We start from the raw sequence: 20623 nt of genomic DNA, 5'->3' as shown, positions 1-20623 counted from the left end.
AACTGAAGGGAAGGGAAGACAGGAGAAATAGAGACAGAAAGAGGCATAGAGAGATAGAGGTAGAGAGATAGAAAGATGAAGAGAAGTATAGAGAGAGATACAGATATAGAGAGAAAGACAGGGAGCGATAGATAGAGGGACAAAGAGAGAGAAGAAAGACAAGGAGAGAGAGAAAAAAGATAGACAGAGGGAGAAAGACAGTGAGAAATAGACAGAGAGAGAAGGAGAGAGATAGAGAGAGACATTGTTGTCGTGGAGAAATTGTTCACTAACACGTTGGTTAGAGTCGTGCAGATAGAAAGAGGAGGAGTGTAGAAGAGTCGGATCAGGGCGGTGCAATTATTCAAATTCTAATCAAGATTGAGATTCCGTCGTGTCTAATGGTCAATGATATGCTCGGGCGTCTCTAATGCAGAGGGACACCGCCAAACTCTGCCAGGAAAACCATGACATTGATGTTTGGAGGAGAGTTCAGACTTTGTAACAAGAAATATGACTTTTTTTTTTTTTTTCATTTGTTTTAAACGGTAATTACTAAAAGTCTGCCTTGTTTGTGATCAGAAATGTAACACTGAAAGCCTAAATGAAATGGAATAAATAAATTGCTCAGTAAGGGAAAAGTGCGATGCATTCATTTGTCGTTTTGCCCAGACTTAGTTCGAGCTGTATGCAGATTGTAAGAAAAAGGCAGAGTAGAAGAATCAGTTATTGCCAATCTTTCCATGAACATTCACTCACCATAAGGAGCACAAGCAGTGAAGACATTGCAGGACTTTTAATTATCACCATATTACAGTATTACTGCGCATACTACTACTAATAATAATAATTATAACTCATACTTGTACTATGCTTTACAACCTCTCAAAGTGCTGCACTATAGTAATTATTCCCTGACTCCATACAGACTAGTAGAGGTGCAGAGATCCAGCTTTTTCAGTTCTGGTACAGTTTCTGATATCCAATGTTAACCAATACCAGAGCAGAGACTGAAAACAGCATTTATTTTATTAAAACAAAAATAAAATAAGACAATACTGATCCAAATGTGTTATGTAGGCAAGTTGCGCACTCTGACAACCACCATTCACTCACACACACACACCACTTTCATAAGCAGGAATCAATCCTTCATATTGGGAGATGACTGTGCTAACTGTTGGCCAAGTTACTTCAAAACTCTAAAGCATTATTTTTTATGACTTGTTACTGTCATTTCAAAGTGATTTGTTACATTACAAAACTGCTGCATTTAAAATGTAAGGCATTAAACGACTATTGTATTACATTTATGTTACTCTCACCAAAATAACTCTCATTGTCAAATAACAATCAGCGAGCAAAGATGCTGAACTTTTGCGCCATATATGGACTGAACCAGGTCTAAACCAGGACTAATCTTGGACGAGGACTTGGAATCTAGGACCGCCCCTGAGAGAACCCCGAGCCCGTGGAGTAGGGTGTTCGCAAAGCGCAATCAGGCATCAGCTGCGATTAGCCCTGCAGAGCTCCGCGTCGGTACTTTCGCCCGTGGTCACCTGACGGTCTACATGGGTGCATCTTCTGGTCCGTCCCAACTTTCAGAACCATATGATTAGGTTTCACCGCTGCTCATATCACGGTGATTTTAGCGAATTTGTATGAAGAAAAACCAAAAACTCACCACTTCAATCCAGGTTAAAAAAGCACTGTAACGCACTTAAAGACATTTGTACCAAGTAAAATATTTTTTTTTCCCCTGTAATGCCTTACATTACTGCACTGCAGCAAAAAGCAATGCATTACAGTAATTCATTACTTATATAACACGTTACTCACAACACTGGTGCAAATCATTGAGCCGCTGCCACTCCAGTTGCTGCAGTTGTCAGCTTGGTCAGTGGTCAGTGGTCACATTTTTATACAACGTTTTTCCAAGGCACTCAAAGCTCTTTACATCAAGGAACCACCAAGGTTCGAAGCGCCAACCTTTGGATCAGAAAATATACGCTACCAACTGAGCTATGAATATGGTGTGTGAGTGATTGGTGATTGTGGCTCAGAATAATGTTTCAAAAATGCTTACTACAACCAGTACGACATTGTGCTCAATCTGGCCAATTTGGAGATAGAATTGTCCATTTGACTGACTTTGCATGTGCCAGATTCTGCTCTCTGTGCTCTGTGCCAGCTGAGCAGACAGGCTCAGGCTCACATAAGAGGCTTTTACAAACACTAGCATCCCAGTGACACCTACTTGATACCATTTTGCTGCAGGAAGCTGAAAATTAGCTAGATTTTTTTTTAGAAAGTAACTATAGAGAAGTACCGTAATTTCCGGACTATAAGCAGCTACTTTTTCTCACAGTTTGAATAATGTGGATAATATATGGACAGATAATTTGTTTATAAACACTAGCGCCATTGCCAGCACTAAAACAGTTTATTGTCGGGTGATAAAATAAGTTATGATGCTAAATTAAAATTTGTGAGTGGGATACGACTTAATGACCCTTATGTGTTAAATGCAAGTTGAGTGCGAAAATGACGAGAAGAAACATCTCAAACTTCAGAAGCCGGACATCCGCTCTTACCTGATTAAGTTTGGGTATCATTCAGAAGTTGCCAATACGAGATATATACCTCAATACATAAGCCACGATATGATACATTTCTCGATACAGTGCACTTTCGATTCAGTATGATATATTTCAAATCGATTCAATATGGCTTTATGAAAAACAAAAGCTGAATCATGGCTGTGATACTAAAAGTCTACTAAGTCCACTGAGTTTGTGCAGAGTTAATATGAAAAACACCCATTTTACTCAAAACAGTGAAAATGTCAATGCAACTGTAGCTCTTACACAAAATAATAAGTAAAATATATCGAAATACTCAAAAATATACCCAAATATACCCATGATATGGATACTGTATTATCAAATTAAACAATACGATATATCGATATTTCAGTATTTTTGTACACCCCTATACCTGATCGATACAACTAGCCCAGACCCCAGGAGAGTCTGAAATCTGCTGAAATCCAAGAGACCGTGACATGATCCCAGACAGGACAGCAGGAAACATGCACAGAGCTCAAAGTGACATAGTCTGATTATTCTGCCGTAATACTGTCGTTTTACTGCCGTATTAGAAGTACTGTTCTAAAAAGCATGTACCGGTATTTAAAAAACTTTCTGTGTAAATATCGCAAGTTACATCGTGGACACCTGCGGCTTATAGACAAGTGTGGCCTATATATGTACAAAGTTTTTTTTTTCTTTTAAAATTTTGTTGATGCAGTTTATATTCAGGTGCGCTCAATAGTACAGAAATTACGGTAATAGTAGAGAGCTGTATTAAATACATAAAGGGCAGTCACTTCTTATGGTTTACTGACCACTATATTACAATTACAGACATTATCTTTTGTTTTGTGTGATGAGACAAATTGTTGTCATTATTATATTATTTGTAATTAAAATAAAAAATATAAAAATAGGACACAAAATTAACCTATTAAAATCTATCTTAAAAAGCTCCCATACTAAACTAAATTGATTCTTGTGAGCCATGTTAAATGTTCTTACCTCACCAAAAACTTCAGTGGAGTAGGGTTTTGTTTTATTTACACGTTTGAGTACTCATTTATTACTGCTAAGTTCCACCTTTTGATGTCATGAGGTGATACAGGAAGTGCTCCACTGTTTCACCATTAAGTTGATGAGATTGGCAATTCCAGGTCTGAAATTTTCCAAACTATAAATTCTAGTGAAGATGTATGGAGTAAAAACACAGTGGAGCACTTCCTGTACCAATTCATGACATCACAAGGTGGAACAAGGTGGTGTTTCCCGTGTGTTTTCTGTGTGTAAATGAAACTAAATACCTCCAGGTTTGTTTGTGATGAGGAAACAACATTATAAACACAGATCAGAAAATAGTGTAACGTGAGCCCTTTTAACAAAACATGAATGAACTTACTATTCCCTTTTGGAAAACTACAACTGTATTCATCATGCAGGTTTATATTAAATCAAGTTACTCATTAAAGCCAGCGTTGTGTGCACAGTGATGTAATGTCCCGCCCCTTATGTCAACATCCCATTCAGTTTTCCGCCATGACGTTGTTTTTCGAGGTATCACAATAGCGGCGCAGTTTGGTGAATGAGAATGAGAATGAGAGAGAGAGATTACCCGGGGAATGCCAAGGTTAACTTCAGGTGGTCATTTGCGCAAGACCAGTGGACCATTAACCAAGCTATGTCGCCATGGTAACGGCATGAGTCATGACTGTGGCTAATAAAAAATGAGCGATTATAACAATATGCAAATCAGGTTAGAGATAGGTGTACGGAAAGGATATTGCTGATGATTATTGACGAAGGGAGATCTCGATGCAATTAGAAGTAATCCTATTTCAAGCCAGGGATCTGCAAGTAATGGACAAATGGACAGAGGATGGTCCCATTATAAAAGGAAAATATACACACAGATAGACATAAGACTCAAGCCCGGCATCTTCTAAAAACAGTACAGTAGTTTCTTTTTGCTTTTTACAAAACTACAAACCCCAAAACGACATTGCCTCACACTAGCAGCCCTTTGCAGTTGCAGCAGTTCAACCATATTTACATTTTTTTATTGAATTACTGACAGTAAAAGGTAAAATGGTCGTTTATAAAGCACTTTTTCTACCTGCGAAGCACTCAAAGCACTTTACATCATGGAACCACTCAGCCATTCACACACACACTCACACACTCAATCACCAGTGTATAGGGAGGTTAAGAGTCTTGCCCAAGGACACGGTGGCAGTATTAGGGCCTGTTTACATGAGAACGCTTGCGAGTAAAAACGACAAAATATTTTATCAGACGTGCCTTTTATGTTATGTTATTGGGTTCTTTTTTCAGACCAAGAGTTTGTTTTCATACCTGACAGTTTCGACTGCTCATTAGCGCTCTTCCTCCAAAACCTGTATAAATCAGCTGACTCTGAGGAAGAGCGCTAGTGAGCAGACAAAACTGTCAGGTATGAAAATTAACTCTTGGTCTGAAAAAAGAACCCAATATCATATAATTACCGGAAGACCAAATGAACCTCATTGGACCTTTCGTTTAGATGGTGACGGCATTTTTGGGGCTTAAAAACGCAAAAATCTGAAACCACCCTCCAGAGTGAAAAAGTTCAATAAGCTCCGCCGTAGTGTTTCCGTCTACACTGCCCAAGACGCAAAACTCTGGTCAGATCTGCTCACGTTGCGTACGCGTTTACGTCACATGCATACAGTACACAGAAACAAACATGTCGGACCTTCAAGCTGCTCTGGCGGCTCTAATAAACTTACAGGAGGCTCAAAACAAATGTACAGAATATGCAGAGATACTATTAGTGAAAGAGAAGGATCTGCAATCACCTCTATCAAATTCTGGATGCACCAGTTCATCGACAGCATGCATACCTAATTGAATTCCACACACTTTTGCATCATCGTATGCACACAGATTTCCTCCCGAAAATGCTTGTGTAAACGCGGAATAAAAAGTGGAGACGCAACACCACTTTTGTATCTTGATGATAACTTAACAGAACGCTGTAGTTGCGTGAAAGAGAAACTAAAATCCTATGACTTTTCCAGACCTAGAAAATGACATTTTCAATTTCAATGACTTTTCCAGGATTTCCATGACCGTGGGAACCCAGAGATTTAAGCAACAGAAGGTTGACTTAATAACCGATTCACTGCAGATGCAAACTAAATCGGCTACTAGTGTTTAAGTGTTTAATTCTGCTGTTTATTTATTAATCAGTATTTTTAATTTAGAATAGTTTTTGTCAGATAAGCATAAGGTACAGGACAACTCTTGGTCAGTCTCTTTCTCTGCTGAAGGGGTCAGACTGTGGAACTGCTTACTAGATGACTTAAAATTGTAAACCAATAACAACAAATGTAAACGTAAATTAAAATTATTGTATGTTCCCAATCAAAAATGCCTCCATTGAAAATGTTCTGTTTATATTTTATGCCACATTATTATGTAACTTATGTGTCTTGCTCACTTGTTTTTATGCATGTAATTAAGATGTTTATTTATTATTTTTTTATATGGAGCTCCTCTGCAGCTCCAAGGCTTTGGAATGCTCTCCCCGATCACCTGAGAGCCCCACAGTCTATTACAAAATCTTAAAACGTACCTTTTTTAAAGCCTTTTGTTAATTGTATTTTATTCTTGTTTTATCTTATTAATTCCTGCAATGGTTTGAGCTTGATCCACTGTTTGCTGATGCACTTTTTTACTCATTGTTTTTACCTGTAGCACTTTGAGATTATTTTATGTAAAGTGCAATATAAATAAAATGTATTATTATTATTATTATTATTATATGGACAGATGTTGAAAACTCACACTTGTGCTAAAACACTCAAGCCAGCAAAGCATCTGGCTTGTCTAATGTGATTGTGATGTCCTTAAAAAACATAAATAAATAATCAATTTGTTGCAATATTATCGTTTATCGTCTATATTTACTTGAGCAATATTAAAATCTTAAACTCTAACGCCGTCTCTTTGGGAACGTCCATTCTGAGTTCCCATAGCATGCAAGCGCGTTAAAGGCTAATCAAATCAAAGCCTTCGTGCCTGAGGTAAAGAGGGATGTGGAGCCGCGTCTTCTCTAACCACATAAGCACATCCGTCCATTTCCTGCTGCTAACTCCGCACGCAAACGTCATTAGCATATCAAACCGTCCACTTCAAAGCAGCTAACAGGTGGCAGCGACTGACCCGAGCCAGATTTCTTTTATTTATTCCTGCTCAAGAAATCCTTCATTTCAGAACTCGAGCTAAAACGAACGTCGAATTTTAGTTCAGGGTTGTAAATAGGCAATTCTCAAAACAGCAGGTGATACTGAGACAGCGCTTTCACTGTATTACTGTGGTTTTTATTGTTCAGATTCATTTGAACTGCAGCCTACACACTTCCTATACTGCTTCCAACACGTACTGTCTGCACCAGCTATTGAACCTTGCACAATCCTGCACAAGATATCACAAAAATGTCAATATATTGCAGTACTGACTAATGTAATAATCAAAATCGCAAAAAAGAAGTATAATTGCAGCCTTATTTAGATGTAAATATGTAGATTTATTCATATTTTCCCTCATTAAATCCTACTCTAGTTTCATTTAGACCTTGATTAGGCTTTTTTATGTTTTTATGTTGGCAGTTTTGCATATTTCAGTTTGTGTTTATCTGAATTATATCAAAAAGTCAATAATGTAAAATCGCTAAGCAAAACATAGGTATCGGATATTTTCTCATATCTACTGAAAATAATCAAGAACTGCGAGACTAATTTGTAGCGCTGTCAAAAGTTTTGAAAAATCAGACACTCCAGACTACGTTTATATGATGACAGTCTGAACAGAAGAGGCAAAATTGGCGTTGCGTTTTCACTTTTTATCTCGAGTTTAGACGAGCGTTTTCAGGAGGGAATCTGTGTGCACACGGTGACGCAAAAGTGTGTGGAATTTAATTGGGTATGTTTGTACTTAAAGCAACAAGGACATCATCACTGGACATATGGAAGTCTCACGCCACACATTTTCATCAGCTACTCCTTCCACAAAGTTGTCCCACCATCCACTGGTTTTCCAGGTCTCGTCCATATCCGTCTGACTCGCCTGTGACGAACTGGTGAATCCAGAATTTGACAGAGGTAACTGCAGATCCTTTTCTGTTCACTAATACGATCTCTGCATATTCTGTACATTTGTTAGGAGCCTCCTGTAAGCTTATTGGAGCTGCCAGAACAACTTGAAGGTCCGATGCATGGACTTGTACTTTATGTGTACTTTATGTATGTGACATAAACGCGTACGCGACGTGAGCAGATCTGACCAGAGTTTTGCGTCTTGGACAGTGTTGACGGAAACGCTGAGGCAGAGCATATTCAGCTTTTGATTGATTGATTCCATTTATTTAGCGCCTTTCAAGATACCCAAAGCGCTTTACAGTTCATTATTCAGTCACTCCACACTCAGTGGTGGTAAGCTACTATTGTAGCCACAGCTGCCCTGGGGCAGACTGACGGAAGCGAGGCTGCCAATCTGCGCCATCGGTCCCTCCGACCACCACCATCCCTCACGCACACAACACTTTCATACTAGGCAATGTGGGTGAAGTGTCTTGCCTAAGGACACAACAACAGTTTTTTGCCACTGGCGCCCCCCTGTGGCACCTGGAATTCCCGAGCAGTCTCCCATCCAAGTCCTACCCAAGCCCAGCCTGCTTAGCTTCTGAGATCTGACGGGATCAGGCTTTGACAAGCTGGTATGGCCACAATGTGTATTTTCCACTCTGGAGGGTGGTTTCACATTTTTGCGTTTTTAAGCCCCCAAAACGCCGTCACCGTCTAAACGAAAGGCACTTCCAATAAAATATTTTGTCATTTTTACCCGCAAGCGTTCTTGTGTAAACAGCCCCTAAAATCGATGCTGAAATTAGTAACGAGTCTAGAATCGAACCTAGATACTCATCTGAACAAGTATCAATACTCAAAAAGTCACAGAACACGTTGTAATAGTAAAGAAAGTATTACAAGTTAAAGCTGAAAAAATTAAACTGCATTTTTTGATGTTATCATGGTATCGAATTCGGTTTGAGTATCAAGTCTAGGGATGTAACAATATCCAAATCTCTCTGTACGATATTATCACGATATGCATCTCACAGTACGATATTTATTGCGATATTTTGGAGAGGCTGATATAATTGTAGACAGGACACGTTTCTGCTTTTAAAATACCTTGACAAGATTTTGGTGTGAATTATTTCCGTCATAATCCCAAGAATTCAAGTAAAAATCATATTTCTTCATGTTGTCTGCACTGAAATGAATCACGGGATATGTAGTTCCCGATGTTTATTAGCTGTTGCTACTATTAAACCATGTACTTAAGCAAAGGAACTTGTAATTCGATATATTGTGACCGCCCACGATGTTTTTGTGAGACTTTTGACAATATTTCACTTATTGTTACATCCCTTATCAAATCACTTCCTTAGTTATGAAATAGAGTTTGAAATTTTAGTATTTTGACAACGCTACACATTTGCACACTTGACTTGTTTTGAAAAGCACTTAAAATCACCGCAACTTCAGTTACTTGAACCTGCCTCAAATCTCCGCTTGAGAACATTTTGACGCATCTGAACACCTACCTAACCTATTTTTCGTGTTTAATCTGTGTGAAGACATCCACACAAAAAAAAAATCCATCTTAAATAAACACTTTGATGATGTGCCTAAGCAGTAACCTTGACATTTTCCTCTCTCTCGTCTCCTCTCCTTTCCTCTCGTCTCCTCTCCCTCCCTTCTAATTCAAAGCTCCGTGTATAACAGCACATGTGCACTCCCTCCTACACACTCCATTCCAATGAATAGCCTGGCTTAATATTATAAAATGCGCCACAGCCCTCCCGGATTCTTCGATTTCCTTGGCGTACAAAGGTGAATCAGTGATGCCATAACATGTTTGGGTACACAGAGGTTCTACAGATGCATCCCCGCTAAGAGGAAAAGACCGTAAATGTACTGCAATATAGAACAGCTCTTGCATTTAAATGGTGCACAAAATGGATTCTTTAGAGCGTTAAGATATGTTATAATGTTGTTAAAACACGCCCGGAGGTGTGTTTTGGTTCATTTACACATGTTTGAGTAATCCTGCTTTATTAGTCTGTAAACATCTACAAACATGAAGCAGTAGTTTTCATGTTAACAGCTCTTTTTAAGTTTAATTCAGTAGAGATTGGCAATTCCAGGGAGTTTAAAAACACACTGGAGCACTTCCTGTATTCCCCGTGTCTGAGTGGGTTTTCTCTGGGCTCTCGGATTTCTCCCATCAACCCAAAACATGCACCATAGGTAAAAATCCTCTAGCTGAGGTAGTCCTGACCAAGAATAGCAACAAAAATCACGGAGGTGGGTCCCCGGGTGCCCAATGCTCCTGAAAGCATCGGTGAAATGCAGAGGGCAATTTCCCTACAGGGATAAAATAAAGTACTAGCTTGAATCATCAGCCGGTTTCACTTTGTGGAAACCGTCTGAACTCGCAGCATTAGGATTCGTTCGCTCGATGGTAGGCGGGTACTTTTTTTATTCAACCAATCGCTGCTATTTGATCATGACGTATGTAATGCGCCAAATCTCGTAGGAAGAAGGGCAATAACATCTTTCCACTTGATAAAATTCACCAAACATTCTCTTTGTTCCGGCTTTAAATCTTCAATCTTGGGAATCGCTGCCAACGCAGAATGTATGGCTTCGTCTACATCCATCTCGACCGTATTTCGTCACAGCGCTACAGTTTTGTTGCTTGTTTAGAGGAAGGAAACTCGTTTATTTGACATTTTCACTGTTTTGCTGATTAAAATGTTTGTGTTTCATATAAACTTTGCACAAGAAGTGGTTTGACAAAGACAAACAAGGCAAACAACACAACTCTAGGTCCATTTGTGATGAGGAAACAACATTGTAAGATCAGAAAATAGTGTAATATAGGCCCTAAACAAAATCTATTGCAGTAACAAAGTGTTCTGGTATAGAATTGCTTTCTTTCAGAGGCTAAAACAAACATACTTTTTCATTTAAAATATTAAATAAATCCAGTTCTAAGTTAAAGGCACACTATGTAACATTTCAGTATTCTCCATTGAGGTGTTAGGATTAGACTTTCACCAGGAATGTAATATAATATGGCGTTAAACGTATCACCATGGAGACAAGTAGGTGGCACCACTAGGGTAAGATTTGTGGACTGGCAAGCTCGCTCATCATAGACGCTGAACATTTTGAATTTTAGATTAAACATCTCCATGGAAACAACCAGGTGGTGAACAGAAAAGTTACATAGTGCGTCTTTAAGTTAATGGTGCATTGTGTAACTTTTGTGGCGGAGGATCTGTCAAATGCTTTTCTTAGTGGAGATGTTTTGCTTTGTCTGGAATGTTTCACAGTTTTATCTTCATGTAGACCAAATCAGACCAAGTTACAAGTCAGATCTGTGGAGAGGCGACCCCGCTCACAGTCAGTTTTTCTAGGTATTTTTGAGCTATAAAACCACCTGTAACTGAATAAATGTAAGGTAGAGCTGCTTAATGTCACACTGTGGAACATTCGAAGCAGAGCAATGATATATCCAAAGAAACCAGCAGGTGATGGACTCCTAACAAAAAAGTTACACAGTGCACCTTTAAGCTTTGACATTTGACTATTGATTATAGGGATGTAACAATAACCGAAATATTGTGATATCGTATAATCAAACATCTCACAATAATATCGTAATATCGTTTTACAGCTGCAATAGCTTACAAACACGGGGAACTACATATCCCATGATTCATTTCAGCGCAAACAACATGAAGAAATATGTTTTTACTTGAATTTTTGGGATTATGACGGAAATAATTCACACCAAAATCTTGTCAGGGTATTTTAAAACCAAAAAAGCTTCCTATCTACAATTATATCAGCTTCTCCAAAATATCGCAATAAATATCGTACGATGAGATGCATATCGTGATAATATATATTGTATTTTAAATTATATAACAAGTACAACACTGACGTAGCTTGATTCTCAACTGGTATTTTCTTATGTAAAGTGCAACCACACTCCCATATCCCATTCACGAATAACAAAACCTTATCACAAAATGGGAAACGGAAAGCAGTGAAGTGTAGCATCCCGGGGGTTGGTTGTGGGTTGTGAGGGGGTGGGTTGTGAGGACGGAGGGGGTGGGTTGTGAGGACGGAGGGGGTGGGTTATGAGGACGGCGGGGGTGGTGATGGTGGAGCATGCCTAAGGACACTCTACAGGTGGAGATAGAAGCCAGTAACAACAGTGGGCAGAGCGGTGGTCACAGCTGGATGTCCCCAAGTTACCAAATCCCATTCATTCCCACTCAGCTGACTCTTCTCATATGCAGATCAGGGGACTTAAAGCTGCACTATGTAACTTTTCGAGCAGAGGTATGTTATTGCTTTGATTAGATGTTCCATAGTGTTGCATTAATGGTCCTATATTACACAAAATTAATCTTACAATGTTGCGACTTATCAAAAATACACATGGAGTTGTGTTTTGTTGCATTCACACATATTTAGGTGATCCTCAAAATGGTCTGTTCCACGTTGTGATGTCATGAAGTGGTAGTTTTCTAGTTAACATCTCCTTTTATGTTTTGTTCAGAAGAGATCGGCAATTCTAGGGCAGAAAAGATCCAACTTAGGCTATGTAAACATGACAACGCTTCTAGATTTTTTTTTTTGCGGGTTGAAAAAAATTCGCGTCCACACACGTGTCAGATCAATAAATATTCACGTCCACATGACGACGAAGAGTGAAAACGATGTAATACATATGCAACACTTGTATGTGGTGCTCTAAACAGGATACAGCCAGAGCTACTGAACACACAATAATATTACAACAAGCGCATGCGGATGAAGTCCTTCCTGCGTGGGATTTTCTTCTGGTCACGTGGCAATAACGGGGTTGCTACGTCATCGTTTTCCAAAAGCTGCGGTTTGCTTGTCCGCATGACAACGCAACGCCAGCATTCTCAGATTTCTCCACTCTAGAACCCGTTTTCGCCCACCTGAAACGCCGGCTCTGTGTGGACGAAACGGCAAAACGAATACAAACTTCACCGCTTTGACCAAAAAAACCGTTGCCGTGTGGACACCACCTTAGTCTAGTGAAGATGTATTGAGTTTAAAATGAAGTATTGTATGTATTACTGTATTTCCCACGTGACATCACAAGGTGGAACAGAGTGTTTTCAGTTTGAGACAAGAACTCAACCTAAATATGCAGGATTTCTGTGTTAAACGTGTGAATGAAACAAAAATCAACTCCACGTATGTATGTTTGCGATGAGGAAACAACATTATATTATAACATAGATCTAAAAATAGCGCAATATGAGTCCTTTAAAACAGATCTTTTTCTATGGCAACAAGAAGGTGACGCTACGAGACCAAGTTACGAGTCAGATCTGTGGATTGGAGACCCCACGTGCAGTAGGAATGTATATTTTTGAACATTTAACGCCATTCTGCGGAACATTCCAGGCAAAGTTATAACATCTACATGGAGACAAGCAGCTAGAGGACGCCCCAGTGGGAAAGTTACACAGTGCATCTTTAAAAAAACGTGGTAAAAATTCACATGCCCCTTTTAGCATTCCATCATTTAAGTGTAGCAGTGTTACATCACGTATTAAGACTCCACAGACGGCCATTTTGATTAAGGCAAGAGCTTTTGATCGCTATGAATTAAACAGTGTAATGTAATGACTGACAGCATGCAAATTCCTTTTAATGAACCGGTGTCGCCAAGAATACGCGTAATTTATAAGTTACAACAAGTGACACGTGAACGCACCATCATTATGCATACACCTTGCATCGTCCCGGGGAAAAGTTTCACAATTTCACTGCGTAAAAGACGCCAAATGGGAGCGGATCTAATGCAATTTACGAGGTTAAATTTAGACTTGTACGTAGATAGAGGCAGGAAACCACGGGAGCAGCAGCCAGCCATCCCGATTACACAGCATTCACGGAGGGGCTGAAGGAAACATAACCACTACCTTATCTGATAACCGATTTACAATATTTCCTGTGTCTTTATACGCGAAAGAAATGGACTGCACACGTTTTTTGGTCATGCCCCGTGCAAAATCAACGCAAAATACGCGCAGTTTAATTAACAGTGGGCTAAAACATGCAAGAAGACAGCGGCATTCCGTGATTTTTGGTGCAATGAATGAGCCGCGATGGACAATGCAATACCTGGCGCCAACTTTTTAGCGCGGTCATTACGGAGTTAACGATTAAAAAACGTGCAAATGCGAGAATGATGCGCGGGGGTATGACTTGAGACAGCGGGTCACAGCACGCGTGAGGAAATATGCAATCGCTTACCTTGTAGAAATCCCACCTTGCGCTCGTTTTCCCGTGCGTAAAAGCCGCTACAAGCCGTCGGGACCGGGAGACGGAAACGCAAAAGCACCGTGAGGAGTTCGCAGCGTTACGTTAAACCCACGAAACGTACACCGTGGCTCGTGTTGTGTCCGTGCGCTGTGCAGTGCCCGAACAACCGCCTCTGGTTTGTTCAAATCAGAAGTTCAGCCAAAGTTGCAGCGATTCGCTCCGCCTCGAAAACGACGACGACGCGAAAACACCGCCTCCCGGACGCTGCCGTGTCAAGTCTCGCGAGATCTCAAGGTGGGAAGGTTAAACGGAACGGGCGCAAGTGCAAATGTCGCGATAATTGGAGGAGGACGGACGGATGGATGTGGGAAGAGAGAAAGCGCGTCGTCATGGAAACGGTGTGACAAGGATTTTAGCAGTTTTCTTGTCCCTTTGTGCAACTGGTGTCGAGAGGAGGGAGAGGTGTGAATAAGTAAACAATCTTAGCTCACTTTTGATGGAATTTAAGACACGAACTGCTCTTGTTGAGGCCGTTTGAGCTTGAGTTTTCATTTTTAAATCATTTTAGTCGCAGTTTGTGGAAAGAAATTAAGAAGAAAAGTACCAAAATACAGAAAGTAGCGCTGATTTCTAAAACAAACACCCATATATGTTTATACGCAGGCCCGTCGCCAGAAATTTTGGGGGCTCCGGGCAAAAAGCTTTACATGGGCCCCCTTTAATATGAATTAATATGAAGAGTGTTAAATTCTGGGTCCCTAAAACTTTGGGGCCCGAGACAACAGACCCTTTTGCCGTTTGCTGTTTTCTGATTTGTTATAATGTTGTTTCCTCATCACAAACAGACCTGGAGTTGTGTATTGTTTCATTTACACATGTTTAACTCTGCTCCACTGTGTTTTTAAACTCCATGCACCTTCACTAGAATCATTTGGATAATTTTAACCCTAGAATTGCCAATCTCCAATGAAGAATTTAAAAGACGCACTGCACTTGTTGAGCTCATTTAAGCTTGAGTTTTCATTTTTACTTTTTTCCACAGAATTTATCATAGTTTTACATAATTTTAGATGCAGTTTGTGGAAAGAAATTAAGAAGAAAAGTACAAAAATACTAAAATCTAGTCAAGAATTTAAGACACGCACTCCTCTTGTTGAAACCGTTTAAGCTTGAGTTTTCATTTTTATTTTTTCAGTGATCTTAGAGATTTATTTGTCGTGCAGAAGTTTTCAAGTTAACATCTACTTTTTACCTTTTGTTCAGTAGAGATTGGCAATTCCAGGGCTGAAATCATCCAAATGATTCTAGTGAAGTTGCGTGGAGTTTAAAAACACAGTGGAGCACTTATTGCATTAGATGTCAAGTTGCTGTGTATAGTTTTTGTAATATGTTTTTGTATATTTATAGAGAATTGTCATGTAGGAGCATGGATGGTTTGGTTGGACAGAAAGTTACTGCTAAATGTATTCAAACGAAGGGTCTGAATGGGGCCCAGGAGAGATCACTAAATTACTCAAACATGCATGAATGACATCTAAAACTTCTTCAGGCATATTTTTGATTAAGGAACAATAAGTAGAAAGTCAAAAATAAATACAATAATTGCATAATGAATTTCCTTTGCGATGAATAAAGTATTTATCAATCTAATAAACCGTCTTTAAAGCTACATTGTGTAACTTTTCTTGTGGAGGGTCCATGCTTTTCTCCATACAGATGTTTCACAATATGGCATTAAACCTTTTTATCTTCATGGAGACCAAACCAGATCAAGTTACAGGTCAGATCTGTGGAGAGGCGACCCCGCTCACAGTCAGAATGCCTTTTTCTTTCTTTCTTTTTGAACAATAAAACCACTTGTAATTGAATAAATGTAAAGTAGAGCTGTTTAATGTCACACTGTGGAACATTCCAGGTAGAGCAATCATATATCCATAGAAACAAGCAGGTGACGGACCCCAAACCAAAAAGTTACATAGTGCACCTTTAAGAAACTTGAATAGTTCAGAACCTTTAGAAACATCAACTTTCACTGAAGAAAAAAAAAGAAAAGAAAAGAAAAGTCTACATCATTAATCTGGCGGTGACAACATATCCAACCAGCGTTCTTGCATAACTTACAACAGCATACAATTTTAATTAGATAAGAGGAGGTATGCTGCTAATTAAAACACAATGCAATAATAATAGCAGCCAGAAGAGCATTTTCATATGTTTCTCCCACGCTCTTGTCTTTGCAAAGTCATGTACAGCACTCTCCAACTTCCTCTGTCTGGTTTTGTAATTAGTTCATATAACAGATTTTCCTGTTTTTCTAATTATTCACTGGTTTGGTTTTGACTTTTGGTCAATATCATAGTTTTACATAATTTTAGTTGCAGTTTGTGGAAAGAAATTAAGAAGAAAACTACAAAATACAGGATGTAGTGCTGATTTTTTAAATGAACTCTCTAGTCTTGTGTGTCAGTATCTGCTGCTCCTGTTCCTCCTGTACAACAGCTCTACTGCACATGTCTCCTGCAGAAAGAGCCTCTGTCCTGTCTGTATCATGTCAGTCGATCGCACTATTACTTCTGTACCACTGAAAATTTAAAATTTAAACAAACTTATAAAGACAACTGAGAAGACTGAACACAAATGCCCCCAAAAAGAAAATCATATTTTGCAGATTACAAGCTGCAAGTAGCAAAAGACATACAGCTGAAAACGGTAATGGAGCAGCAGAAAGAAAATTTGGAGTGAGCGAGAAACTTGTGACAACCAGGAGGGTGAATCATGCAAATTTCCTGGAAGTTACTGGATGGATCGACAAAGCCTGGACTTCGGTGACAACAGAAACCATCCTGTCGGGATTCAGAAAGGCCGGAATAATTCTAACTGAAACTGACGCTGAGTCTGACAACAGCTACACAGAAGAGGAAGCGGCGCTCTGTTTACCTCCGGAGGTCGTGGAGTTGCTCAGAAGTGACACCGAGGATATAGAATTTAATGGATTTAGTGATTTGGAGTGAGATGGAGAGTTTGGTAAACTTGTTCTGTTCTGTTGTTTATGTTACAGTTATCTGAAGAACTGTTCATATGTGACATTGTTCTCTGTTCTATTGTTATTACTGTAACTTGACTTTCAAGATGAAATGTCAGTTCCTGGTCTCTCACTTTATAAGATAAATTTCCCCCAAAAAATGCATTTTTCTTCTTCATTACGCATTTTTTGGCTGGTGCAACTTATGCTTTGGAGCGACTTATTGTCCAAAAAATACAGTAATATAGGACCTTTAAGTTCTATCACATTCTAATATTCAAAGGTGCATTATGTATTTTTTTATTTGGGCGTCCGTCACCTGCTACTTTCTATTGATATTTCATTGTTTTGCCTGGAATGTTCCACAGTATGACATTAAACAGCTCTATTGTACATTTACTCAGTTACGGCTTGTATTATAGCTCCAAAATACCTAGAAAAACAGGTATTCTGACTGTCAGCGGGGTCACCTCTCCACAGATCTGACCTGTAACTTGAAAATAAAATGGTTTAATACTGTAAATCATTCCAGACAAAGCAATAACATCTCCATTTGACGGATGTTCCACCAGACAAACTACACAATGCAACTTTTAATACAGATGAGCGCAGCTAAAACTCGACTTAAAATTTATTTCAATTGGATATTTCGAGTACAACGCAATAAAGACGTCGTACTCCCATCACATGCTAAACTCTCACTTGGCTTTCATGTCGTGTCCCTATTGACTTCCCCATACATTTCACTTGTACTGAATTAAATGTCAGTTTCATTGCATAACATTCCAGCAGAGATAAGGAGAGAGCCGGCGCTGTCAGACGGACCACTCCACTCGCTTGCGTAGGTGGTTCCATTGTTCACTGGTGAAAAAATTGCTCCTCTGGGATTAGCTCAAGGGCTGTAATTGGGTGAGATACAGGATGCGCTAAACCCTTTGAAAAGATGACAATGTATATTAATAATGTCTGATTTGAAATGATAATAAAACACACAGCTTTCATCTTTGTTTGTTTTGTTTTTTCATTGCGTCTGAAGTCTGTGTTGGGGTTGATAACGAAGGCTGGAGTTACTCTGGATCGATGCAAGAAGCCAAGATTTGTGATTTGTGTTAAAGGGTCCATATTATATAAGTTCTTGTCAGTTTTGTGGAGTAACGGATCACATGTACTGGAGTTATGTAATCAGAGTACAAGTTATGAGTAACTGTATTCAGTCACAGTTACAGTTTCAGTGAGTGGTAATTGGATTACAGTTACTTTGTTCAAATAAATGGATTACATGGCGGTATTTTCCTGTTTTCACATTTTGGGCTATATCCCCCTTTTTTCTTTTTTTTTTTCTTTCTTTTTTTTCAGTAATTCCACTCATTGCCAGAAACTAAACCAAGTCTAAACAAGATCTAAACCAGGTCTAAACCAGGACTAAAACCAGGTCTAAACTAGATCTAAGCCATGCCTAAACCAGGACTAAAACCAGGTCTAAACTAGATATAAACTAGATCTAAACCAGGTCTAAAATAGGTCTAAAACAGGTCTAAACCAGGACTAAACCAGGACTAAAACAGGTCTAAAACCAGGTATAAAACCAGGCCTAAACCAGGTCTAAACCAGGACTAAACCAGGACTAAAACCAGGTCTAAACTTTATCTAAACTAGATCTAAACCAGGACTAAACCAGCTCTAAAACAGGTCTAAAACCAGGTCTAAACCAGGTCTAAAACAGGTCTAAAACCAGGTTTAAACCAGGTCTAAACCAGGACTAAACCAGGACTAAAACCAAGTTCAAACTAGATCTAAACCAGGTCTAAACCAGGTCTAAAACCAGGTCTTTTTTTTTTTTTTAATACTGTGAAGTAAAGTCTGGGCTTTTTATTTTCTTTTAGCAGATAAAACATCTTATGTTATGATATCTTAGTCTTTGCTTCTCTACAGCAAATCAAGTAATCCAAAGTATTCAGATTACATTACTCACTTTAAGTAATTTAATGGATTCCGTTACAAACAACATTCTGGGGTATGTAATCTGTAATCTGTAGGGGAATACATTTTAAAAGTCACCTTCCCAACACTGTTTTTTGTGAGCTTTAAGTCATGTTATAATGTTGTTACCTCATTAAAAAAAGACCTGGAGTTGTGTTTTGTTTCATTCACACATTTCCAAAGCTCAAAATGCTCCGTTCCACCTTGTGATGTTATGAAATTTCAAGTTAACGGTGCCCTTTTACCTTTTGTTTAGCAGTTTGATTGGCAGTTCCAGAGCTGAAAAGATTCAAATGATTCGAGTGAAGGTGTGTGGAGTTTTGTTTGTATGTATGACCACATTACCTCCCCTCAGCAGTGACCGGCGCAGAGTGTGACTGCCTCTGTATGCACCTGGTTAGAGTCTTTGTGCCCCTGTTAGCCAACCGTGAAATGCTCCGTATCCGTAATATAATTTTTTGCATCTTCTCACACAAACAATTTAGTCACCAAGTTTCATACAAATGAGATCATGTTGATGTTTCATGTACACAGGTCATATGATCATTACTCCATTACATTCAAGCCATGATCACGCAACAGAGATTCAGATTTGAGTTATAAACCAGAGCCTGTGGTCTGGGAGAAGAAAAAAAGAAGGTGTTTTTCACTGCGTGCTATGGGCAAGAAAATGCTGATTACTGAATTTCAATATCTCTAGATGTAGTTTCTCAAATCTGAGTTCATTCTGACTAAAAACACGTCCAGTTTGTTAAAATAACATCACGGTTAAAATGACTTTCAAACTGTGGCCAAAATGACTGATTTCCCATTTTTAGCTCTATCACTGCTCTGATTGTGTTGAGTCAGTGGTCTTCATCAACATTCTCACGATGCCCATTTTACCAAATGTTTGTCAGGCTGTTCTTTTTTATAGACAATTTGGTTGAAAATAAAAGAACACTGAAATGAAGAACACACACTTCATTACTGGCGAGGGCTAAAATCTTGTGAAAAAGACCTGTAGAGGTAAACCAGTGTGCACCTGTTTGTGCAGTTTTACATTTGAAAACGTGGTTATACAATGCTGGGAGCAGGTTATAATCATCACAATGGTGTTACATCATCGTAAGCAATGGCCCACATAAGACCCTTCAAAAGTCTGTAAACAAATACAAACTGGGATTTGCCACAAAATATCACAAAATATAAAAAATAAAACAGGTTTTGTAAATGACAGCCCAAGTCAGAGACAGGTTAAAAAACATGAACAAATGCATAGGACACTTTTTTTTATAAGAGGCTAATATGCACCACTTAGAATGAACGCTTAAGGCGAACTCTAGAAGGATTTAGTTGTTGTTATTTTGCTGAACAAATATCGTATTTAAAACCCCCTCTGTACCTGCAGATGGATTTATTTTTCAGTACATTTACATACATAAGTTGTATTCATGTTTTTGTCCTCCTTTTGGGGAGACCTGATTAGTCCTGATTTAGACACGGTGGTTCTCACAAATAGCAGCCTGCATGATGTGAAAAGCTTGAGAACTTAAAAAGTCAAAAACAAAAAGTAAAACTAAAAAAAAATAAAAGTATTGTTCTGAGGTTCAGTTTTGCCAGTGTGACAATCTCCTCCTCTA

At 38.9% G+C, this 20623-nt stretch overlaps 1 protein-coding gene and 1 pseudogene across 1 annotated transcript in view; both read right to left on the bottom strand.

Moving 5' to 3' along the window:
- Positions 1 to 14175, bottom strand: part of sipa1l1 (signal-induced proliferation-associated 1 like 1) — a 253412-nt gene extending 239237 nt beyond the window's left edge. Inside the window, 1 exon segment of the mRNA XM_055149535.1 lies at positions 13991 to 14175. The gene's annotated coding sequence lies outside the window, so the exon portion shown is untranslated.
- LOC129407768 (5S ribosomal RNA) lies at positions 8222 to 8339 on the bottom strand (annotated as a pseudogene).
- Positions 14176 to 20623: the final 6448 nt, after the last annotated feature.

Source organism: Boleophthalmus pectinirostris, unplaced genomic scaffold (genome assembly GCF_026225935.1).
Source record: "Boleophthalmus pectinirostris isolate CB_2022bp ecotype Guang Dong unplaced genomic scaffold, ASM2622593v1 HiC_scaffold_13, whole genome shotgun sequence".
Lineage (NCBI taxonomy): Eukaryota > Metazoa > Chordata > Actinopteri > Gobiiformes > Gobiidae > Boleophthalmus > Boleophthalmus pectinirostris.
Note: the sequence above shows the minus strand (reverse complement) of the source record. Positions and strands in the feature narration are given on the sequence as shown.